This window comes from Juglans regia, chromosome 2 (assembly GCF_001411555.2).
Source record: "Juglans regia cultivar Chandler chromosome 2, Walnut 2.0, whole genome shotgun sequence".
Lineage (NCBI taxonomy): Eukaryota > Viridiplantae > Streptophyta > Magnoliopsida > Fagales > Juglandaceae > Juglans > Juglans regia.
The window spans coordinates 36,195,922-36,218,798 of record NC_049902.1 but is presented as its reverse complement, the minus strand read 5'-3'; the positions used below and the strand labels follow the sequence as shown (position 1 = coordinate 36,218,798).

The window sequence follows — 22,877 nt, the reverse complement described above, 5'->3', positions numbered from 1 at the left end:
ACTATTACTTTCTCTCCCCGTACTATTGCTGAGTGTCTTGATCTTCTGCTCGTGGCCAGCGCATATCTTGCAGCAGCTGCAGTAGCTACACCGGGAGCAGCGGCTACACCATCGGATTCAGACACACCGACCATATGCTCATCGCTAGTGCCGAATGTAGAGCCGGATGCTAGTTCGGATGATAGTGAGGACGATGATCTACTTGATGATGGTCTCACAAAAGATCAGGTCCGTCAGCTAGTGCGAGACCCTTTGGCTCTTCCATATGATGGGAGCAAGGTGATCCGACAGACTGATTGTATAGCCTTTTTCAAAATGCTTAATTTGACTGTTGGGTATAACATCGATCCAAAAAAAAATACTGATTTCGAGATTGAGCGAGCCATATTTTTGTTGCGGATAGCAAGTGGGGAGTCGATTGATCTGGCATTGTATTTCTTCATCCACATTCGATCGGAGTCACACTATTCCAGTGGAGGTAGTCTACCATTTGCACTGTTGATATCTAACCTCCTACTTCGCTAGGGAGTTACAGTGTCTGGGATTGAGTGGAGATCTCCACAGATGGGGCCCCTTAATAAGATAACATTCAGTAAGAGGAAGGGGCACTTGCGAAAGACTACAGCAGAAAAACCTAGTGGCACGCCGACCAATCCAGCTTCTAGTAGTACTTCCAGCAATGAGAGACAGTCTGTTGTGACTACTTTGGATCAAGTACGAGCTTTGTTTGTGGAGTTCATTGAGTCCATCATGGAGAAACTTAGAGATCAAGATGGACGCATTAAAATATTACAAGAGGATTTTGATCTACTTAGCAAATAGATCGTTTTAGTTATTATTTTACTTTTTTATGTTGTATCGAACATTATATATTTGGGATGTTAATGTATAGTTTTTATTTTTAGTATTTGCTACCTTGTTTATTTTTTTTATTTTACTTACCGTTCATAATAATATAAAACATGAAATTATCCTTAAAGTTATATTTATATAAATTTAACATAAAAGAAATCACTATCAAAATTTGAGATTAATTACATAAAATTAATTTATGAATTTATAAATATTTTAACTCATCGTAAATAATAATATATAATATATACACATTTTTTATATTTTGAAAATGCTAAAAATTAATCAAAAACATATTTATTACTTTAAGGGAAAAATATATACACAAATTAATGATGATAAACAATTTTTATATAATTTCCAACCAAATTAGTCTTTTGAATGAATAAATGTGCTGTTTGAACTGGTTCGAATGATTTTTTTATTTTTTTGTTTGAATGGTCCCGCAACCTTGCCGCCATATTTTTCAACCAAATCTCTTCTGTTCGAACACATAAATGTAAGTTTGAACGGTTAAGAACTTTTCCTAGAAAAAATAAATTAATTTCCCGTCAAGATTATTATTTAAACAAATTATATACTGTTTGAACATATATTAATTCCATGTTCGAATCTATTTTGTCATGTTCAAACGGTTTTGCATTTTTGAGACGATCTTATTCATCACAAAATATCTAGTTCGAATGGGCTTTTATCCGTTTGAATGAATTTACAAACTCAGCCAAGTTTTAATTTCATCTCCAGTTAATTACTTTTAGAGATGAAATTTAATTTGTCCTTAACATATTTCGTCCCTAACAGTGAAATTTCTTATAGTGTGCATTTAGTTTAAAATATGGAGTATTTTGATCATTTCGTACGTATTATGATCTTTATCGGAGCAATACTCATGTTGGGATCATTTGATCATGACATTCCTAGCTAGTTTGATTAGAGATCTCATTTGGGCTCGATTTGTCTATTGTGCCACATAACCTATTTGGGGAAAGAGTAATGCTGGGCATCAGCCTACATCCGCAGCACACCCTTCAGAAATTTTTTATTTTTTATTTTTTTCTTCAACTCAACACGGTGTGTTGAGGATGTTAGGCTGCAGCAAATATTTTTCCTTGGGAAAAAATGGACCACACACACACACACACACTCTCTCTCTCTCTCTCTCTCTCTTGCCTATATATTTTTATTTAAATTTTTTTTTATTGCAAACATTGCACTTTGTATTCATTAACAACTGCAAATTACATCATAGATTCAGACCAAACAATTTGAGAGATACATTCAGGGAATGAGTCCCACCAAATTATCAAATCATCTAGATGCTTAGCATATCTTGCTAAGGTATGAGCTGCACTATTTGCCAAGCGCCCCTCATGCTGATCTGAACATCTTGGTATTCTTTTCATCAACTCTTGCACTTCATGAACCAGATTTCCCTAAGCTGACATAGATTCTGAAGCATTATTCAATTCCTGTACCAACAATAATGAATCACTTCAATGACTAGCTCTGAAATGTCCATTAGAATGCAAAATTGTAGTCCTTTCAGTATTGCTAGTAACTCCACCTCCATTGGATCAATGACAACATTTTCCTTTTTACTTGCAAAAAACAAAACCCCACCTCTTTCATTCCTCAACAACATTTCTACACTTGCTTTATCCTGTTCTTCAAAAATTGCATCATCCACATTTAGCTTCAATACACCTTGGGATGGAGGTTGCCAACATGAGCTTTGAATCTTCCTCTGATGCCTAACATCTTTGACCTCTTTACATTCAGTAGCAGTGGACAAGGCTTTGTCAATAATAGTTGCAGGTTGTATGTTTTTACCTTCCAAAATCTGTTGGTTCCTCCTATACCACATACCCCTTGCTACCAGAAAGAATTTTTCAAGTTCACCAGATTTGCTTGCTTCCATTACATCCATTGCAACCTATAGGAAATCCTTTTGCATATCATAATTCAATAATCCCTGAAAATGTTGGTGCCATGACTGAATTATTGATGAACAGTAACATAAGGCATGCCCCACATCTTCCTCATTCATGCACCAAATACACCGAGCTTCATTAATAATTTGCCTTCCCTTTAGGTTCACACGTGTTGGAAGTCCATTCTTACAAGCTCTCCGTGCAAAAATTTTAATTTTATTTGGTAGCTTCATTTTCCACAAATTTCTCCACAGCTTGCACTGACCCTCAGCATTTGAGCACTCCCCTTCTTGTTTAGCTAGCTTCTGAAAATAGTTATAGGCACTCTTTACACTAAACACCTCATCTTTCTCATGATCCCATGTAATGCAATCAGGCCTCATCTCAGAACCAATAAAAAATTTCAGCACATACTCTGTTGTAGCAGGTGGTAACAGCCTTCTTACCTTATCAACATTCCACCATCTGGTACCCTCATCAATTAGATCATCAATTGTTTAAGCCTCATTTATAAGTCCTTGCATCGAGTTTTGTAGCAATCTATGACCAGGTATCCAATAATTAGTCCAAACCTTAATTGATTTACCATCCCCAACTCTCCATCTACATCCCTGAAGCATATCAGCCTTTGATCCCAAATACCCCTCGAGATATATGAAGGAGTAGATCCCAACCTTGAATTACTAAAAATAGATGATGGAAAGTACCTTGCTTTGTATAACTTATGCATTAGTGTGGACTCCTATGTCATGATCCTCCAGGCCTATTTTGCAAGGAGAACTTGGTTAAAAATTTTCAACTCTTTGAATCCTATTCCTCCCAAAGGCTTGGCCTCACACATTCTCTTCCATCGTACCCATCTTGTTCTCTGTTCCTCCTGTTTTTGCCCCCACAAAGAGTTTGCCATCATTTGTTCCATCTTGTTCTCTTGCATATATATAATTATTATACTGGTGTTAAGATACAAAATAAATAATAAAATTTATATTTTTCTATTAGCTTTAGCTTAAGTTTTTGGAATAAGTGGTAATTTCACATGGTATCAAAGTTGAGATCTTGAGTTCGAATCTTGACTCTATACTCTACCTTATTTAATTAAATATTTTACGTATTGGACAAGTCTAGGCCACACGCGAGGGAGAGTATTAAGATACAAAATAAATAATAAAATATATCTCTTCCTATCAGTTTTAACTTAAGTTTTTGGGACAAGTAGTGATTTCACAACTGGAAAGCCATAATAAAATTTTTATTGATAATAATGCGCAAACGGTTTGAATAAATATTTTGCCGGCCACCTTTGAATTTCTGGGAATCAAATTGATGCTTTGAGAAGTGAGAACAGATACTTTTTTGGGTAATTTTTTTGAACTAATTTTATCTTAGTAGAAAAAGTCTCGACACGTAGTATTATAGTACAACTTAAAAGTATCTGGAAAGCCATAATAAAATTTTTATTGATAATAATACGCAAATGGTTTGAATAAACATTTCGCCGGCCACCTTTGAATTTCTGGGAATCAAATTGACGAAATCAAAACCTTTTGAGACCAAAATTTTGATCCCTAAAAAGTAAATTTGATGTGGTGATATAGATGAAGTGCCAGAAAACCAACACTCATAATATTATTGTCACCGATTATCAAAATAATAATAATATTATTATTGGCACCGGTTATAAAATAATAATAATATTATTATTATTGGCATCGTATGTATGAGCACTGCTGCAATGTTATCTCTCATCACTTTCCCCACACAGGTATATCCAATCCGACCATTCTTGTAGATGACATCTATTGCTCGTGAAATATTTAAAACATACATAAGGAGAGGCATCGGGATAGCATTAGGCCTTGTGAATTCCTCATTCATGTCTTTCCATGCATTAGAAACTTGCTTGTTCAGTTCTTCATATGCCACTTATGTATATGAGACCCCATATTGGTTCATGTAGCATTCAACTGCTGAGGCCTTTTTTTTTTATTTTTTATTTTTATTTTTTATTTTTATAGGAAAGCAAATTATCATTGATAAAAAAAAAAAAAAAAAAAAACATTACAGACATTTGTCAAGCATTATAGCTTGAAAAAAAAAGTCTGGAATACAATTCTACCAGACCTCTTAACTTTCAACATTCCTAGCATATCAGGCAAGCCTATGTGTTGCCACATTTCATATTCTATTAACATGTTGAACTTGACATTTCCCAAATTGTGGCACCCTCGACCCCCACGTTTTATTTTTGTGGAGTTCGTGACACCTGGATGATGACCACACAGATCACGTACCCCAACGACCAGTGCTTAGTGTGTACAAAATAATATTCGCAGCGGAGAAATAAAAATGTCTTTCTTTATTAAGTACCAGAATTGTTAAAAAATAGTACAATATTATTACAAGATTTATACAGTCATCCGACAGATAAATTAAAGACAAGAAATAACATAAGGGAAAAAAATCACATAACGCTGATCAATATATCAGCAACTCAAGCCTTTGGCAGAGCTGATCCCTCAAGTTTATACTCGGGCTCTGCGTCAAACTCTACGGCACCATAAGACGAAACCGTAGGGTAAAACACCACAATGAGATTATGACATCTCAGCAAATAATTAATCAAAACAACAGCTAAGAGATTTAAAACACATTAATATAACCACATGTCCCCATGCAGACAAATAAGGAGAAAAACAAACCACATTATTTTTTCCAAAAATACACTTTTAATTACTCATGCCAAAAATCTCATTTTTGGCCCAATCATAACCATTATTTTATTATGCATGCACTACGATCTCCCCTATGGACCATCCGTACGCCCTAACTCTCATCGTCACACCACGAGTAATGTTCGTGCATGGGACTTCGTAACGAGCGATGCTCAGTTCCGCGCCCAGTGCGTACATGGCCAAGCATCATCTAATCTCGCCAGCCAAAAGGTTATGGAATCGGTACGAGAGCGTTATCGTCTCGTCCCTTCCCGTCGTCACCTTGAGATAATGCAGGGGACGTCACGTCAGTCTATTACGCTCCCGAGTGACTAGAGAAGCTCCACCAAGATAATGCCACAGCTCGGCTTAGGGTCATGGTACACATGCTCCCACATATTCAGTCTCAATTCCAAACAGACAACGTGACTTCACAACACAATTTATTAAAGTCGATAAATATGCAATTCAACAGTTATTGGAATACATATTAAATTGCTCATTTATAAATTCACAATAATTACAAAAATACAGTTTACAACCAACTACATGCGTAATCTCGGCCTCCAATCCAACCCATGGCCCAATTCTAACAACTACATTTAAAATTTCAACACTTCAACGGCCCAAGGCCTAATTCCAACAAATCAACAGTTTACAATTAAAAGACTATTATAACAATGCTATTTAAAACTCATGGGTTGTATTGGAAAATTACATACAGGAAAAATGGGAATTTTCTGAAAGATCAGGCGAAAGGCTGTATTGCCAAAGGTGGCGGCACACGGCAGAGCTCACGACTGAATAGTGCCAAAAAGGGCTTTTATCTCACGGGTTGGCTAATTTACAAGTTGTTATACACGGGTGGTTCACGAGGATGGTCAAATAACTAAAGGGAAAACACTGTGTGCGGTGGTTCACGGTGGTGCACACGGCAAAAAGGTTTAACACTTCCGGAACAATAACCACAAAATTTAGGAACTAGGATTTTGAGTTTGAGAGAGAGAAAACAACAGAATTTTAGTTCCCATTAACTGGAGAAACTCGGCCTATTTATAGGTTGAGCATGGCAGTAGCAAGCGGCTGCGTGCCTCACGGGTAGAGAAAACCGACAGCACAAGCCGTGGAGGAGAGAAGGGATCTCGTGCAGATGTGTGGCGCGGCGGCTGATAGCGCAACTCGAAGCTCGCTACCGGTCGACACGGAGCTACTCACGATGGAAGGTGGTGGTGGCCATGAGGAGCGGCAGCTCGACAACAAGGCTTCGATGTTCATGCTGAAAGACACGAAGCAAAAGTATGGAAGGAGGAGGTGGTGGCTTGTGGGTGAAATGCATGACTCATGGTCCAAATGGTGTTGGCAGCAACTAGAAGAATAAGAACCTGGAAGAAGAAGGAAGAAAGAAGAAGAAGCAGAGGAACGGCGCAAGGAAGAAAAGGATGAAACCCTAAGGGGTTTCTCCAAAATGGCGCCGTTTAACTAAGGGGAGGGCTGGGTTCCTAATTCCGCACGGGCTAGGCCCTCTAGCCACACGGTTGGGTCACAACACACACACACATGGGCTGGGTTAAAAATTCATATGGTTGGGTCCAAACACATGGGCTAGATTCAGTTTAAACCACAAGGCTGGACCAATTAACACAACACACACACAACTCACGCACAGCCCAAAAATAAATTACTACAACAACACACAAGCCCAACCAAAAATTAAAATACAAAGTAAAATATAATAATAACATAAGTAAAATATCATAATCAAATAAATAATAAATAATTAACATACAAGAAAAAAAATTAGGGATCTCACACAAACAATTGTAGAACATTTTTTGTTTCACTCAACAAATTTCCCAACATTGTTGAAGATTCTGCTTGCTCTTGAAGTTCTTTCACCATCAACAAGCAATCACTTTCAATTATTAGCTTCTGGATATCCATGTTAGCACAGAGTTGTAAACCTCTAAATATTGCTAGTAACTCAATAGATTCTGGATCAACAACTTCTTTTTCAACATTACTAGCAGTCACAACAATATCTCTTTTGTCATCTTTAAGAATAGCACAAACTTCGGCTCTATGTAGATCACAAAATATTGCCCCATCCACAATTAGCTTCAAGTATCCTGGAGAGGGAGGTTTCCAATAGTAGTAATCCTTTGTCTTGGTGTTTGGAAAATATTTGATGATTATAAACATCCTCTGTAGTGATAGAGCATGTTCAATTACCTGTCTTGGTTCAATACAAGCTTTATCATGCACCATCTTATATCTTCTAAACCAAAAGTCCCACGCAATTAAGAAGAATATAGTCAGGTATTCCGCCCTGTCAGCTTCTTTCACTTTCATTGCTACATCCATTAAATTCAGACCCATTTCCATGTTTTCCAAAATAAGCACATATCTATCCCAATAATCTCTAATTTTAGGACAATGCAATAATGCATGTGGTAGATCTTCTAACCTTTCATAGCTGGAACAACAGGTCCCTTCAATAATCACATTCTTCTTTCGTAGATTATGTTAAGTAGGTAGCCCTTCTTTGCAAGCTCTCCAAGCAAATACCTTCACTTTATTAAGGACTTTCATCTTCCATAGAGCATGTTGTATGCTTACAATAGAGCACTCACCTGAACAGTTGTTGGACTTCTGTTTGATTAATCTGTAGGCACTCCTAACACTGAATTTCTCACTTTTCTCTTGTGTCCATGTCCATTTATCAGACTGCTCTCAGGGCAAATTATGACTTTTAGAATTTATGCCCATACATTTAGATTGAATAGAGCTCTTATCTTCTCCACATGCCACAATTTTGTATTCCTATCAATAATGCTAGCCATTGTGTCTTCTTTATTCTTTTCCCTTATGTTTGTGCTTTCCAGCTGTAAGGATTGATGACCCAGGATCCAACTGTCTCTCCAAATTTTAGCCGTCTTCCCATCACCTATCCTCCATCTACAATCATGAATCAGCCACTTTTTAGCTTCCCAAATTCATCTCCATGCATATGAAGGATTATTCCCCAGACTAGAGTCAAAGAACTAACCATTTGAGAAATATCTGGCCTTATAAATTATGTGCAACATAGTACCCTCCTCTTGCAGAATCCTCCACCCTTGCTTAGCTAACAAGGCTAAGTTGAAAACTCTAGTCTTTAAAGCCTAAGCCACTTTTAAATATAGGGTCACACATTTTTTTTCCCAACTAATCCATTGAATCTTTCTTTCATTCTTTTTTTGACCCCACCAAAATCTTGCCATTGTGGATTCCAGTTCTAAGCATAAATTACCAGGTATTACAAAATAACTCATAGAGTATGTAGGGATTGAGAGGGCTATCACTTTTATAAGCACTTCCTTACCACATTGAGATAGCATTTGTTCATTCCATCTCTGTAACTTTTGCCAAACTTTGTGTCTTATTTATGAGAAAGCCTTGGTTTTTTATCTACCTACAACAGGAGGTAAACTTAAGTACTTCTCATATTGTTGAGCAATACTGACCCCCCACAAGTGCATTATTTCTTCCTGCACCTCAGATTTCACATTCCTACTAAAGACCATATAGGTTTTATCTATGTTTATTTTCTGACCTGAAACCTCATATTTATCAAGAAAAAATTTAACATTTTTGTTTTCCTATTAAAAGCCTGACTATTAAGCTTGACTATAGACTCCAAATTCTCAATGACTATAGACTCCAAATTATCAATGACATAAAATTATTGTTTTAAACCAACTATTTCAATATAATCAACCTTCCAAAATACTAAGTCATCATAACGCTATAAAACTTCTGAATAAAATTCTCTAATAATCTTAACCCTCTATGCCTAATCCACCATGCTTATATCATCTTACTCATGCTCCATAATCTTGATATTCAGTTGAAATACTCAAATTATCTGAAAAATATTATAGAAATAAGGTTAGTTATCAATAACTTAATAAGCATAAAATATATACTACTATGTAAACATGATCATTTGCATAGTTCAGAATGTAGAACAAAACATTTACTTTCAAAATACAAAATCAAAACATGTTATTAAAATATTAGAGCGAAACTTTCAGAAATATCCTTGTTCAAAACTCCTTTGGCATATCATAATCTGAGATATTATCTTCATGTCATATCAGAGCATCATATCAGAACATATGTCATGTTTAACCCCCGTGGTAGAGTTGTATACCACCATTATACCCGTGGTAGAGCCGTATACCACTATTATACTTGTGGTAGGACCGTATAGCACTATTATACCTATTGTAGGGCCTTAACGGAGCAGATCAGAAATAGAACCAAAACCAGAATAGAATTAGATTCAGAATCAAAAAGTCATGCCAAAAGTTTTTCAGATGTCACATCATATCAAAATAGAGTACTAAACAGATTCATATCATTTTACATATTCAAAAATAAATTCAGAATATCTTCACATCACATGCACAAATTTTCAAATTTCATATTCGTTCTCATTTCAAATAGTTCAGAAACATAATGCCAAAAATTTACTCATGTCTACACCAGTCATTACAAAAATACTTTTATTTTTCATACAAATTTCATGAGTAATGCAGAACAAATAACTGAGGTTGTTTTAAATTTCTTTTCATAACAAAATATGAATATTTTCCAAAATCAATCTCAGTTATTTATTTTATGCAAAGTCTAGCAGATGAACCCTGCATACCTAGAATTTTTAATTTTCCTACAACAATGCCAGGGGAATATCAATCGTCACCTATAAAACAGTCACGTAACCTGCATAAATTTCCAGTGGAACACATACTTTGTAATTAAAACCTGAGATATAAAAATCTATATTTTCCTTAATGTCTAAAAATTTTTGAAACCCTAAAATATCGACTCTCCCCAAAATATTTTGATATTCACATAATTTCTCCAAACAAATACGCAATTAAATCCTAAGATCATATTACTCCATAAATTGGTCTTATAATATTGTCTATGCAAACACATGATCTCGACATCAAAATATACATAATAAACCCATTATATCCAATCGTGGCCCATAAATCTATGCAGCCAATAATGCAACATAACCCTTAAAAACTATGTACAAGCCCATGGCCCATTTCGATAAGAATGGCCCAATATCCAAAAAACATGCCAGCCTATAAGTGACAAAGATAGAGAGAGAGTTACTTGAACTGAGGGAGAGGCTGAGAGATAGGAATGGCTTTTAGAGAGAGAGAGGGGAGAGAGAAAAAGTGTGTCTTGCATAGAGAGAGAACGAGCCTTACCTTGGGAGGTTGTTATGCAACATGGAGGAACAACGACATTAGCTGGGCGAACGTGGAGGAGGCTTGCTTTCTAGCGAGTAATAGTGGTCAAGGCAGTGGTGTGGCAATGGCTACATGGTGCAACCCTCGTGGTGGTTGGGCAGCTTGCAGAGGAGTCTATTTTCATGTGGTGAAACAGAGGCTCTCAGCGGTTTACAGAGGGCTGATAGTGGTTGTGCAAGGCCGTGGCAAGGTGGTGGCGCACCATGGGGCTTTGGGAAAACTCGAGCAGACAGAGTGGTGGTTTCTACAATGGCTTGAGGTAGTGTTTCTATGTTGGTTTGCTTGAACGTGTAAGGCGTACTAGGCCTGGGGTGCAGGAGTCTGGCGGTTGGCGACGTGAAGGGGAGAGGTGGTGATCGGCATTATCTGCGACTGAGGAAGGAGTCATGGAGGAGCTGCTGGACTTGACTTGCTCTATTTTGGTGGTATAAAAGTAGGGGCATTTCTGTTGACAGTTTACGGTGGCTGGGTCCCATGTGTCAGAACTTTTTGTGATGCTTTCGACTGAACCTACTCAAACTTATGGTGTGTGAATTAGTGCAACGCAACGCTTGTTTTTTAAACCCAACATCAACTACCCAATTACTTGATTGAACCATGAAAGTGGACAATACACAAGTTTCTATAGAGTACCCTTACTGAACCTCCCATGCTCCAGATTTAGTACATTAGGTAGTTTTTAACAAGTTAAAAGGTTATATAATTGATTAACATCATTATATAACCTAGCAGCCACATAAGGTAAATTCATATAAATCTAACATATTGGGTTAAGATCACAATCATGCTAGTAGACAATTTCAATGGGAAATGGCATTACCTAATCTCAACAGCTTTCAACCAATTTGCTGAAAATTGGCATCCATGTCACAAGTTACCCAGCAATAGTGATGCAAGCCCCAATTTTACAACAATGCAAGGCAACCAATCCCAACTGAATTGAGCTCTACCTGTAAGTAAACACTCTAGTTAACATGCACGCCAATAGTGAGAGAGAGACAGTTCGTGTGCGAGAATACACCCGTCGGCGTCGTTTATGGTGGTTTTTTGTCGAAAGGGGAGTGCTTAAGTTTGAGCTTTGGGCGTGAGTTTTTCACTCAGGGATGAGCTTTGTAAGGGAAGAGGAGAGAGGTTTCATGTTTCAGAAGCTCTTCATGATTCCCCTTCACCTCAGAAAATTAGAGGTTGAGTTGCCTGAGCTCCTCCGCATGCGACGCCTTCACCTCTAACAGTTCGAGGGCAAGCCTCTTGCGCTCCTCTTCAGAGGAAGACAATGCCTGAGCAGACTCCAGGGACCGTTGCTTAGAGTCCGCCTACGACCTCTGATAGGAGGCCAATAACCCACTCGGCCGAGATATTTGAGCATGAGCAGACTCCCATTCGGATTGCGCCAACTGCAGGGCAAAGCTATCATGTGCCTGGAGAGACCGAGCGTGAAGCAATTCACCACAAAGCTCACACACCTCATCATGGAAAGATTCAAGGTTGGTTTCTAAGCTACGGATGTGCCCATCAGCCTATTCCAGATAGCACTCCACCTTAGTCTTCATGGCCAAAAGCTGAGTCATTTCCTTCTTGGATAAATACCCGAACTTTCACCGCTCCCGAACCTCATCTTCCAACTAGCCTGATTACCAATAATCCAAGCCATCAGGTCATCAACACCCTGCATAAGCAAAATGGCTAAGTAAAATGGTTTCACATAAGAGCAACCATTACCAGGCAAGAATATTAAGTAAAAATAAACCCAATACCGGAGAGCGGACATTTCTCAGGCGTTTCGACATCTCCACGACAAACCTAGAAAGGGGGAGGGGTGCACCGAGGGCCAACCTCTTCAACCCCACTTGTCTCATCCACCACAGGGGTTCCACCTGACATGGGGGGCCCAAAAGGTAGGGAAAGGGTGGTCGGACCTCCCAACTCGGCCACGAATACCCCTTTGCTCTCAACCTGCCCCCCAGTTTCTTGGTCGCCAAGTCCCCCCATCACCCACTTCTCTTTGGCCAACCCCACCTTTTTCGAATCTTTCCACTTTTAGGGAGGATCCACCCCTTTCATGAGGAGTGGGAGAATCCTCTTCACCGCTGAAAGAGGAAGGAGAGGGAAAAGGAATAGAGACCCTCTCTTGATCGGTAGTAGGGGTTTCGTCGACATAAATGTTCACGGGGAGAGAGCTCAAAGTAAAGCCTTGCTCCCTACAATTGTCTTTGTCGCTGCCCTCAATATTGGTCTAGGCGTTGCCAACTAAGGATATGGTGGTTCGGGAGCCCCAACCCCAGCCACGCTTATGGAAAATGTGTTGTGCATATCCGCAGAAAAGTCGCCAACACTGGGAGTTGAAGCCGGAGAGACGAGAGAAGGAAACTCGAAGTGTGGCATGCTCACGGATTCAGTACCCTTGGCAGGCAAGTCAAAATCAAAGGTTGTCGCCAAATTAACAAGGATTTGGCCCATGTGCCCAGTAAGGTCATCAAGACCTGGCAATACAGGTAGGGAGACCCTGACTGGAGAAGTTTCGGGCGTCTTCTCCCTAGGGGAAGCATCAGGAGCCCCCTCACCAACAACAAGGTTGGAATAAAAAAGGTACTAAACGATCCACCTCCCCTTCCGCCCCAGTGGCTGATCCAACAACCTCGCCCTTGGCAATGCCGCTACGATGGCACTTAGGCAAAGAGCCACCAGATTCAGGAGAATGCCTCTTCCCCTCGGACTAGGGAGCACGTCTCTTCGCTGGAGGCACCACAACCTTAAGTTTAAGTCCCCTGACATGGGCACGACTTGCCACCACCAAGAACCTGTCAATATTTGCGGCGTAGAGTAGATCCTTCACCCAATTAAGGACTATGCCAACGCGAGAGCATTCCTTATCAGTCAAGTCCAATAAGCTTTTGTCGCCGAGGACTCTTCCCCAATTAGCACAGACGGGGTAATCCTAAGGGTTCATCTCGTCGACAGGAAATTCTCAATCCCTACTAGAAACAAAGAAGAATTTGTTTTGTCAATTCTTGACATTAGAGTAGTGAGGTTCGAAAGCCACCAAGCGCTGCGATCGAACGTGGAAACTACAGATGTTGCCCGGCAGCGACTTCACCCCATAGAAGGAAAGAAACTCTTTCGCTATCAAATCTGGCTAAGCCTCCTCCAGGAGCTCCAAAACCATGCAAAAGACCATGCATGAACACATCAGAACACGCCAAGTGTGTGAGTGAAGCTAGGCGGGGACCAACTTCAAGAAGTCCAGAACATCACGGACAGGATGTATGAAAGGATAATAGCCCATGCGCCATGGCACTCATTGTGAGGGCCACGTCGCTGGCGAACCCTTCTTCGTCGGTGCACCCTGCCTCAGGAATGGAGAGTCTCACCAAGTTTAGGATTCGATAAGTGGACATCAACTTCGTTAAGTCCCGTTCGGTTAAGTTGGGATGCCAAGAAAAACCCTCAAAAGAAGTAGGGATTCAGATGAGGGAAGACTCAGTGGCAGGTATAGAAGAGGCCCTCGTCGGAGTTTGGCCAGAGGACCGGATGGGAGTATGGGCGGAGCCACGAATAGCCATTGAGACATAAACACACTCTTGATAACGCTAACAAAGGGCTTGAGAAAGGAGACGGAAGGAAGAAGAGGGAGTATGGACAAAAGGTAGTGAATCAAGAAAGAGAAGGATCAGAAAAGGTAATCATGAGGGTTCTTTGGAATTCGAAAGGTTGGCCACGCCGGCAATTACCATTTCTTTCGAATAAAGGACATTGAAAGCGCTCGAACGGTCATGGCTAACATGGGCCATGGTTTGAGGAATGGGTATAAACTTAAACCCACACATTATCTATCATGGACCCTCGACGAGGTAGGAAAAGTTGAAATCTGGCTAACCGCCTATCTATTGTAAGCAAGTGGGATAAGGTTATCACGTGGGCGTAGAAGGCATGAAACTAGTTAATTTCCTATGGGCTGACACAAATAAAATTAGCTGGGTAATTAAAGGGGATATTTGGGTCCTCTTGTTGCTGAGCCCACGGCTAGAAGGCAGGCCCAGCCTACCACTTTGACCTACAAGACTTACGGCCCAAGGGCCCACAAGATCATGGTATCAATAAGAGAACAACACTACTCACGAGAAGATATGCCATGAATGAAGGTAGTTATCCAGGTATGGATAACTCCTATAGATCAGAGTTGTTATCCCCTCCCCCTTCATTAAGGGATAATTAGAGATAAACGTACGGGACTGATGGTTATCGACTCCCTTGACATGTCCTTGCGCCTCTATAAATGATTCATTAAGGTAACAAATTCTTTCCTAGGCTTTTTGAGATATTTTACATTGAGACTATTTCTCTAACTTAAGCATCGATCGGAGTTTATGCTGGGCACCTAGTGCCGCCAAGTTATTCATTGCAGGTCATTCGAATGGTTGGTAGTGTGAAATACGTCCTTTACAATCAATCTCTTTTATACATATATATTCTTCATTTATTTTCATTAATTTATTATAAACTCCAAGATCCATCTAGCTTTAGATCTGGGCCCGAATACAACTAGTAATACTCATAATGACACTGGATATACGAGCAGTGATTCAACCTTAGCTTTCATCTCTTTTCCCACGAGTGTATCCATCTCCGTCCTTGTATATGACATCTATTGCCCGTGAAAGATTGAGAACGCGCGTAAGGATAGCCATTGGTACGGCAGTAGGCCTCATATATACAATCCTCGTTGATATCCATCCATGCTTCAGAAACTTGCCTGCTGAATTCACCATATGCAACTAATTCTTCCGAGACACCATACGTCTTCTTGTAGGTAGCATTCAACGGCCGAGGCAGCATGCCCTCGATCTTGTTCAAACTGGATAAATAGTTTTTTCCATATATATATAGTAAAAAGATTTGGTATGATGATATATAAGAGATCCAAATAGCATGCATGCATCCATTTAGTTTAAAATATGGAGTATTTTGATCATGTCGTACGTATTTTGATCTTTATCGGAGCATTAATACTCATGTTGGGATCATTAATTTGATCATGACATTCTAGCTAGTTTGATTAGAGATCTCATTTGAGCTCGATTTGTCAATTGTGCCACACAGCCTATTTGGGGGAAAAATGGAACTCTCTCTCTCTCTCTCTTGCCTATAATTATTATATAAACAGTAAAGCGATCATAAAATTTATATTTGATAATTATACGCAAGCAGTTTGAATAAATGTTTCGCCGGCCACCATTGAATTTCTGGGAATCAAATTGATGCTTTGGGAACAGATAGTTTAATTTTGAGTAATTTTTTTGAACTTTGATCTTAGTAGAAAAAGTCTCGCGCATGCACGTAGAATTATATGAATATAGTACTACAATTTAAAACTACTAGGAGTCGACAGGCTGCGTTTGGATCATAAAATACTCTCAACTCATCTCAACTCATCATTATAATTTTTTTAAATCTCAACATAAAATATAATAAACAATTCAACTTTTTCAAATCTCAAAATAATAATAATATTAAAAAATAATATTCTAACAATATTTTATCATCTCAACTCAACTCAACTCAACTCACTTCAACATCCAAACTCACCCGTCGTCGATACCAATCGAATACGGACTACTCCAAGTAAAAAATACCCCACGGATATTGATCTCTTCTTTGGACCGAGCACTTCCCCCCTCTACTAACGTCAATATTCTTGATTTTATTAAAAAAAAAAACAATATTCTTGATCAGTACTTCTATGACCCGTAAAAAAATAGACTCCAACTTTCTTGACGTCGTTGTGATTTCACGTCATCAAATTTTGTTTGTATTTAAAATTTATTTCAACTCATCTCATCAATTTATCATTATAATTTTTTTAAATTTTTATATAAAATATAATATAACAATTCAAAATTTTCAAATCTCAAAATAATTTTTTTAAATTTTTACATAAAATATAATAAAAAATTTAACTTTTATTCTATTATTCACAAACCATCTCAATCAATCTCAACTCATGCCTGAATTCAGACCAATCATAATTTCCACCACCCGTGCATGCCACCTGCATACGGACTTTCCTCCACTCTTAGCTAATTTCCAGATTTTCCCGTCAATCGCACATGTTTTGGCATGTACGTAGAAAAGCATGACGTGCGTTTGATATGTTTTGAATGGGAAAAATGGTAAACATAAACAGCCAATACTTATCACACACCTACATGCAGATGTTACTACAATATATAAATATTTATATATGATGAGCTAGCTGCAAAATTCACTTGCACATTGATGATCGATCCATCATGAGATCATAGAAAGCTACATTAATGACTTATTGGCCGGATAGATCAAATTCCTAAATAAAATAAAAAACAGTCAAAAGATTCCCTTCGGTCTTGATCAGGATCAGACTATGGGCCGGCCTAGTGTTGGAATCGTCCCGGATGGTAATAGCTAGAGATGTATGTTCAATCCAATGGCGTTTTAATAGCGTTTTATAAAACAATATTATATATGTATATAAAAGATATATTTTATGGGGTTATATTTTAGATTCAAAGCTCATAAATAGTGTATTGATCAGGATGACTACGATCATGACTAGGCGTTCGTTGATAATCTCCATTTTCCAGACCCGGCCCCTAGTTATCTAGGAAGATCAGGGTGAGAATTAGTTATATATATATATATATAAATATATATACATATATATATTTTATAAACGAGGACAGTACCTCCTTTTTATTGAATAAGACCTCATTTTAGGTGGAGAAAAACCATAGGTACAGGACTCATTCTGGGATTAAAAGAACCACAAAAAAAAGAAAATTCTCATAATTTTTTAAAAATTTTAACATAAAATATAATAAATAATTCATTTTTTTCAAATCTTAAAATAATAATAATATTAAAATTAATATTTTAATAATATTTTATTCAACTTTTAATTTTTATCTCAATTTAATTGAATTCAACTCAATTTAATTTTCAAACGCAATTAACATTTTAAAAAATGTGGAACGAGACAAAAGTACTTGGTTTTATAATATGACTTCGGTGGCATCTCATTGATTGACGGGTCAAACATTAGTTTTATAATTATCAATATCCTTGGGGGCCCGGGACAACAAAAAGTCTCTTAATTTGATATTAATTATAATTATCAATATAATTAATTCACTGTACAGTAAGTATTCTTCAATTATTTCGCTCAATGTATTAATTTGAAACCAAATTGCTATGGTCGCTCATGCACTTATAACAAGGAATTAACTTTTGTCACGCCTAATTACCAAGTAGTACTAGGGGGACCACTCCAAATCAAGCATCTAATCTTCTTGGTCAATTGACTCGTATATATAATAAAGTATATAATATTCATACTCTATATATTGAAATGTAAAATATTAATGTATAAACTGATCGGAATAAATAATACATTAAAGCAACACTTGTATGCAAAAAGCAGGAAAAAGTTTACTACTTTATCAGCATTTATATTTGTAATGTCTGTTATCATCATCCCATTGGTTGATAATTATATTTGTATATATTTGTAATACATTTAATACATAGTTATAAACTATAGTGATTTAGTTACAGTGATTAGTATCACTGTAATAATACATTGATACTAAATATTTATAGTTATAGACTATAGTAATTTAGTTATAGTGATTAGTATAACCATATAATAGTATTAATATTAGATTATAAGTATTAGTTATAGTGATTTAATATAACTATATTAGTATAACTATAACTATAGTCTATATTAGTATAACTACTAATGTCTTATGTACGTATCAAAATTTAGTAATAATATTTTAGTGATTTTCTTTCTTTTTATATATTATATATAAAACTTATATATATATATATAATATTTTGTATAATATTATTTTTGTATAAAACTTATGTATTCATCATAACTTGTAAACTTATAATGTTATATATTTATTGAACTCATGTATTCGTCATAACTTCTAGTTCTATAAGACTAGAAGTTAATATTATAAATTTATATATAGTATATGTAGTGGACTATAAGTAGAACTAAGTCTATATACATAATTATGAATATTATAAATTATATATATCTAACTTTTGACTATTATATATATTGTATTATATATGTATAAATATATACGAGTCTAGCTCACGAGTCGAATCGAGCTTCATACGAGTTTGTTCATGAAGTAATTAAGCTACACTACAGAATTACTTCTGGACTCCAAATACTACTAGTTAGGAGATGCCTTTTTCCCCCCAGATTACAACGATCATCAGAGTTATTAACATGATGAGTTCGATCGCTCGATGAAATTATAGTGTAGCGGACGATTAGTGATTATTTTGGAGAAATTAAATTCGTTGCTGCAGCGTTGCTGATATAATAGAATCGAAATGGCACCTAGATCATGCGCAAAGTAAAAGAATAGAAGAAGCATCTCGAATATAATATACTCAGGTAAATTAAAAAACTTAAGCTTAGGTATGATATTTTAAACTACATCAACATGAAGGCACTTTTTAAAATCTATGCATGGCAGTCTATATATTTATCTATTTTTCAATTATTTTATATATACTGCAAGATCTACCTAGCTTCAGAGCACCCCAATAAAAATAGCAATAATCATATTGGCACTGGATATAGGAGGAGTGATTCGATCTTAGCTTTCATCTCTTTTCCCACATGGGTGTATCCATCTCCATCCTTGTATATGACATCTATTGCTCGTGAAAGGTTGAGAACACGCATAAGGATAGCCATCGGTACAGCAGTAGGCCTCAAACAATCCTCATTGATATCCTTCCATGCATCAGAAACTTGCCTGCTGAGTTCATCATATGCCCCACTTCTTCTGAGACACCATACTTCTTCATATAGCATTCAACGGCCGAGGCAGCATGCCCTCTCTCTTGTTCAAACTGCAAACATAGTTTTTTCCATACATATTAAAAAGATTTGGTATGATAATAAGAGATCACATAGAAATCAAACACCTAATAACATCCATGCATTTACTGTAAAACATGGAGAATTTTGATCATTTCACAGTTTGATCGTTATCGGAGCAATTATTGGTCACATACCTTATGCGACTTGATGTCATCCGAGAGCCTACCAATTACTGACGAAGCTGTAATAATTTTGGGGTCGCTAAAGGCCCACACAAGGGTCTCCTCGGTAATACCTATCTCACCCATGCCAAGAAATGACATGACCGTGAGCATGGGATAGCCAGAGGTTACCAGTGCGACTTGCATATATTCCTCCAGCGTTGGGATGTGCTTTGCATGAAAAGATTTGGCTTCATCGAAATATGCCCGGACCAGAATATTCATCTGAGATATCTCAAAGGATTTCACATAACATTAAACACGATGCATGGCATTAAGTAGGAGGCATAAATGTATAATAATTGAGTTAATGCTTGTATCTTACGGCTTCTTTTGCATGAGAAACAAGGTATAATGATCTTCCTTGTTTTGCCAGCTCCTGCTCAATTTCTTCGAAAACGTCCAAGAGTGCCTTATAACATATTTGCATGTATTTTGGTAACGTATTCATGCTCCTAACATTCCACCTAATAATTCCAGTACCAATTGATCAAGTAATTATTAGACTCATGATATCCTACACCAAAATCTTAAACATAAAAAACCACTCGATATCACTACTTTCAAACCTTTCAATTGCTTCCGTAAAGATCTCGATCTCTTCGAGTGTGCCATATACATCATAGATATCATCTATGATGGATGTCAGAGCAATAACTTTGGTTAATATTTTTCTTGCAAGCGAGTACTGAGGCTCATAATAGACTGCCACAATCCAAAAGAAGCACTCAACACCATGTCTCTTGCAAAAGGTAGTTTCGTTGCAAAGTCTAAATCTTTCCACCACCTACAGATTAATTAAATTAATATATATATTGACATTAATCAGTGCCATGCACCTCGAAAAATGAGTTGACATATATATATAGTGCTATGAATGTCAGGCATGGAAATAGCTGGCGATATGACGAAGTTCCTGCTTGTGCAATGACTGCACAAGATTGAAATCTAATATCGAAAGCTTTAGAAAAGCTTTGTTATGGGAAGCGTCATCTTGGTAGAGCAAAATGAAACCCCTGGACTCTAGCCTTGGAATGCCCTTGTGCAGGGATTGCTTTAGTGCATGAGTTACCTGTGCTGCTAAAGGATTGCTCAGATTGGATTTCGTGGACTCTTAAGTTGAGTGGTGGTGAAACTAAGAGCCTCATCAAGGATCTCTTCTCCATGCACCCGAAGATGTGTGACTTCGTAAAAGGCTAGCAAGCCTGGAATGTTGACGCTCAAGCTTGCCTTGAATTGACCCTTTTCATCTTTGAACTTGTTAAACACATCTGCTTAAATAAAAATTTATCAGATAGAATATATATATTCCATACGTACACTTAAGAAACCCAAAATAATGAAGCAGCCTTCACAAAATATGTACTAAAGCTCACAAACTTATGTACACACACATATATATATATATACATACTTTACATAATATAATATAATATATATAATTTACGCTAAAATGTGTTTTAATTGTAATCTGATATATGTATATATATATAGCGAGGCACATTAATTTGTAGTTTTATTTTGTGAGATGTTTTATAAACCAAAGATTTCTCTAATTTAAAACGAAAAATATAATTACCACATGAAACACGAAATCCTTGTTGACGTAGTAGTCGAAAATGAAGGGAAACATTGTAAAGATCATTGTCATCACTAGCACCCGAAGAGGCATATATAAATACGTTCTAGTGCTTCTCCGATGTCCCTTTCGAAGTGGTACGCCACCCCTAAGCGCTGGAGTACATCAATGATGTTCAGCTGCTTGGAAGGTTGATCTGCAGAGTCTAACAACTCCCTTCTCACCTCTTCTATCAATTCGTCGACTTCGCGTACTTTAGAAACATGGGTAACCTGCACCAACAAATTGGGATATTTTGCAAAAATCAGAACATTATTCACGCGCTGTACGTTGGTAACTCCAAACAAATTCATTAACATCAATCAGTTTATACAAGAATGATATATATATATATATATATATAAATATATGTACCTGGTCTTCGGGAATGTTATTGATGAAACGGTCACCCCAAATGCTTGGTTCAAAATTTGCAGTCCGGCGAATGGCATCTGATTCTGTATTATGTGAGAGAGCAACCGAGGATGGGACAGACATATTTTGCTGCGATTTAAGACAACTCAAAGCTGCTTTGATTAATATTGATTGCAAGCTGCTGGGAAGAGTTCTCTTGCAGAAAGCTTAGTTGGTAATTAGAAGCCTTATAAACAAAGCTTTATATAATAGGAGCATTAATAGCAATGATTATTGTGGAGAATGGGAAGGGTTTAAGAGTCGTAATCAGATTTGACCCGAAACCTTTGGGCCGCGTATGGAATGCATGCATCTAGTTTGATCCAATATTCTACTTTGAAAACCAAACATCTAATATCTCACATGCATGTTGAACGATCCGACTCGTGTATGTTAATTAATCAAGAGAAATTTTGAAATATACAATTTCGGTATATTTTTCTTTAAAAAATTGGTAAATTTAGTATTCATATAAAAAAATTATATTTTTAATAATAATCTATACTTTTTTTAGTAAAAAGTATGCAGAAACTGCATATTACAGAACCGTATATAGCATTTGAGTAGTGATACACCTACAACACATTTTACAACACATTGTACAACAATGTGTTAAATGAGGGGCATTATTGTAAAATCATCTTATTTTTATAAGATGATTTTACAATAATGCCCCTCATTTAACACATTGTTGTACAATGTGTTGTAAAATGTGTTGTAGATAAATCATTTTCCATTTGGATATCGACTAGTCTTCACTTTATTTATTCAAACTGACAAATTAGCAATTCTGTATATAAATATATACATAAATACATAAGTCTACATTGTGTACAGTGTTAAGAGATCTCATGACCGTGTCCCCACGAGCTGGCGCAGACGTTGCTGTTAATTTGTTGGACTAATAGTTAGGATCTTAAATAAATATAAA

The 22,877-nt window shown here is 37.1% G+C and overlaps 1 pseudogene; it reads right to left on the bottom strand.

Annotated features, from left to right (window-relative positions):
* Positions 1-19,426: 19,426 nt before the first annotated feature.
* LOC108983178 lies at positions 19,427-22,030 on the bottom strand (annotated as a pseudogene).
* Positions 22,031-22,877: the final 847 nt, after the last annotated feature.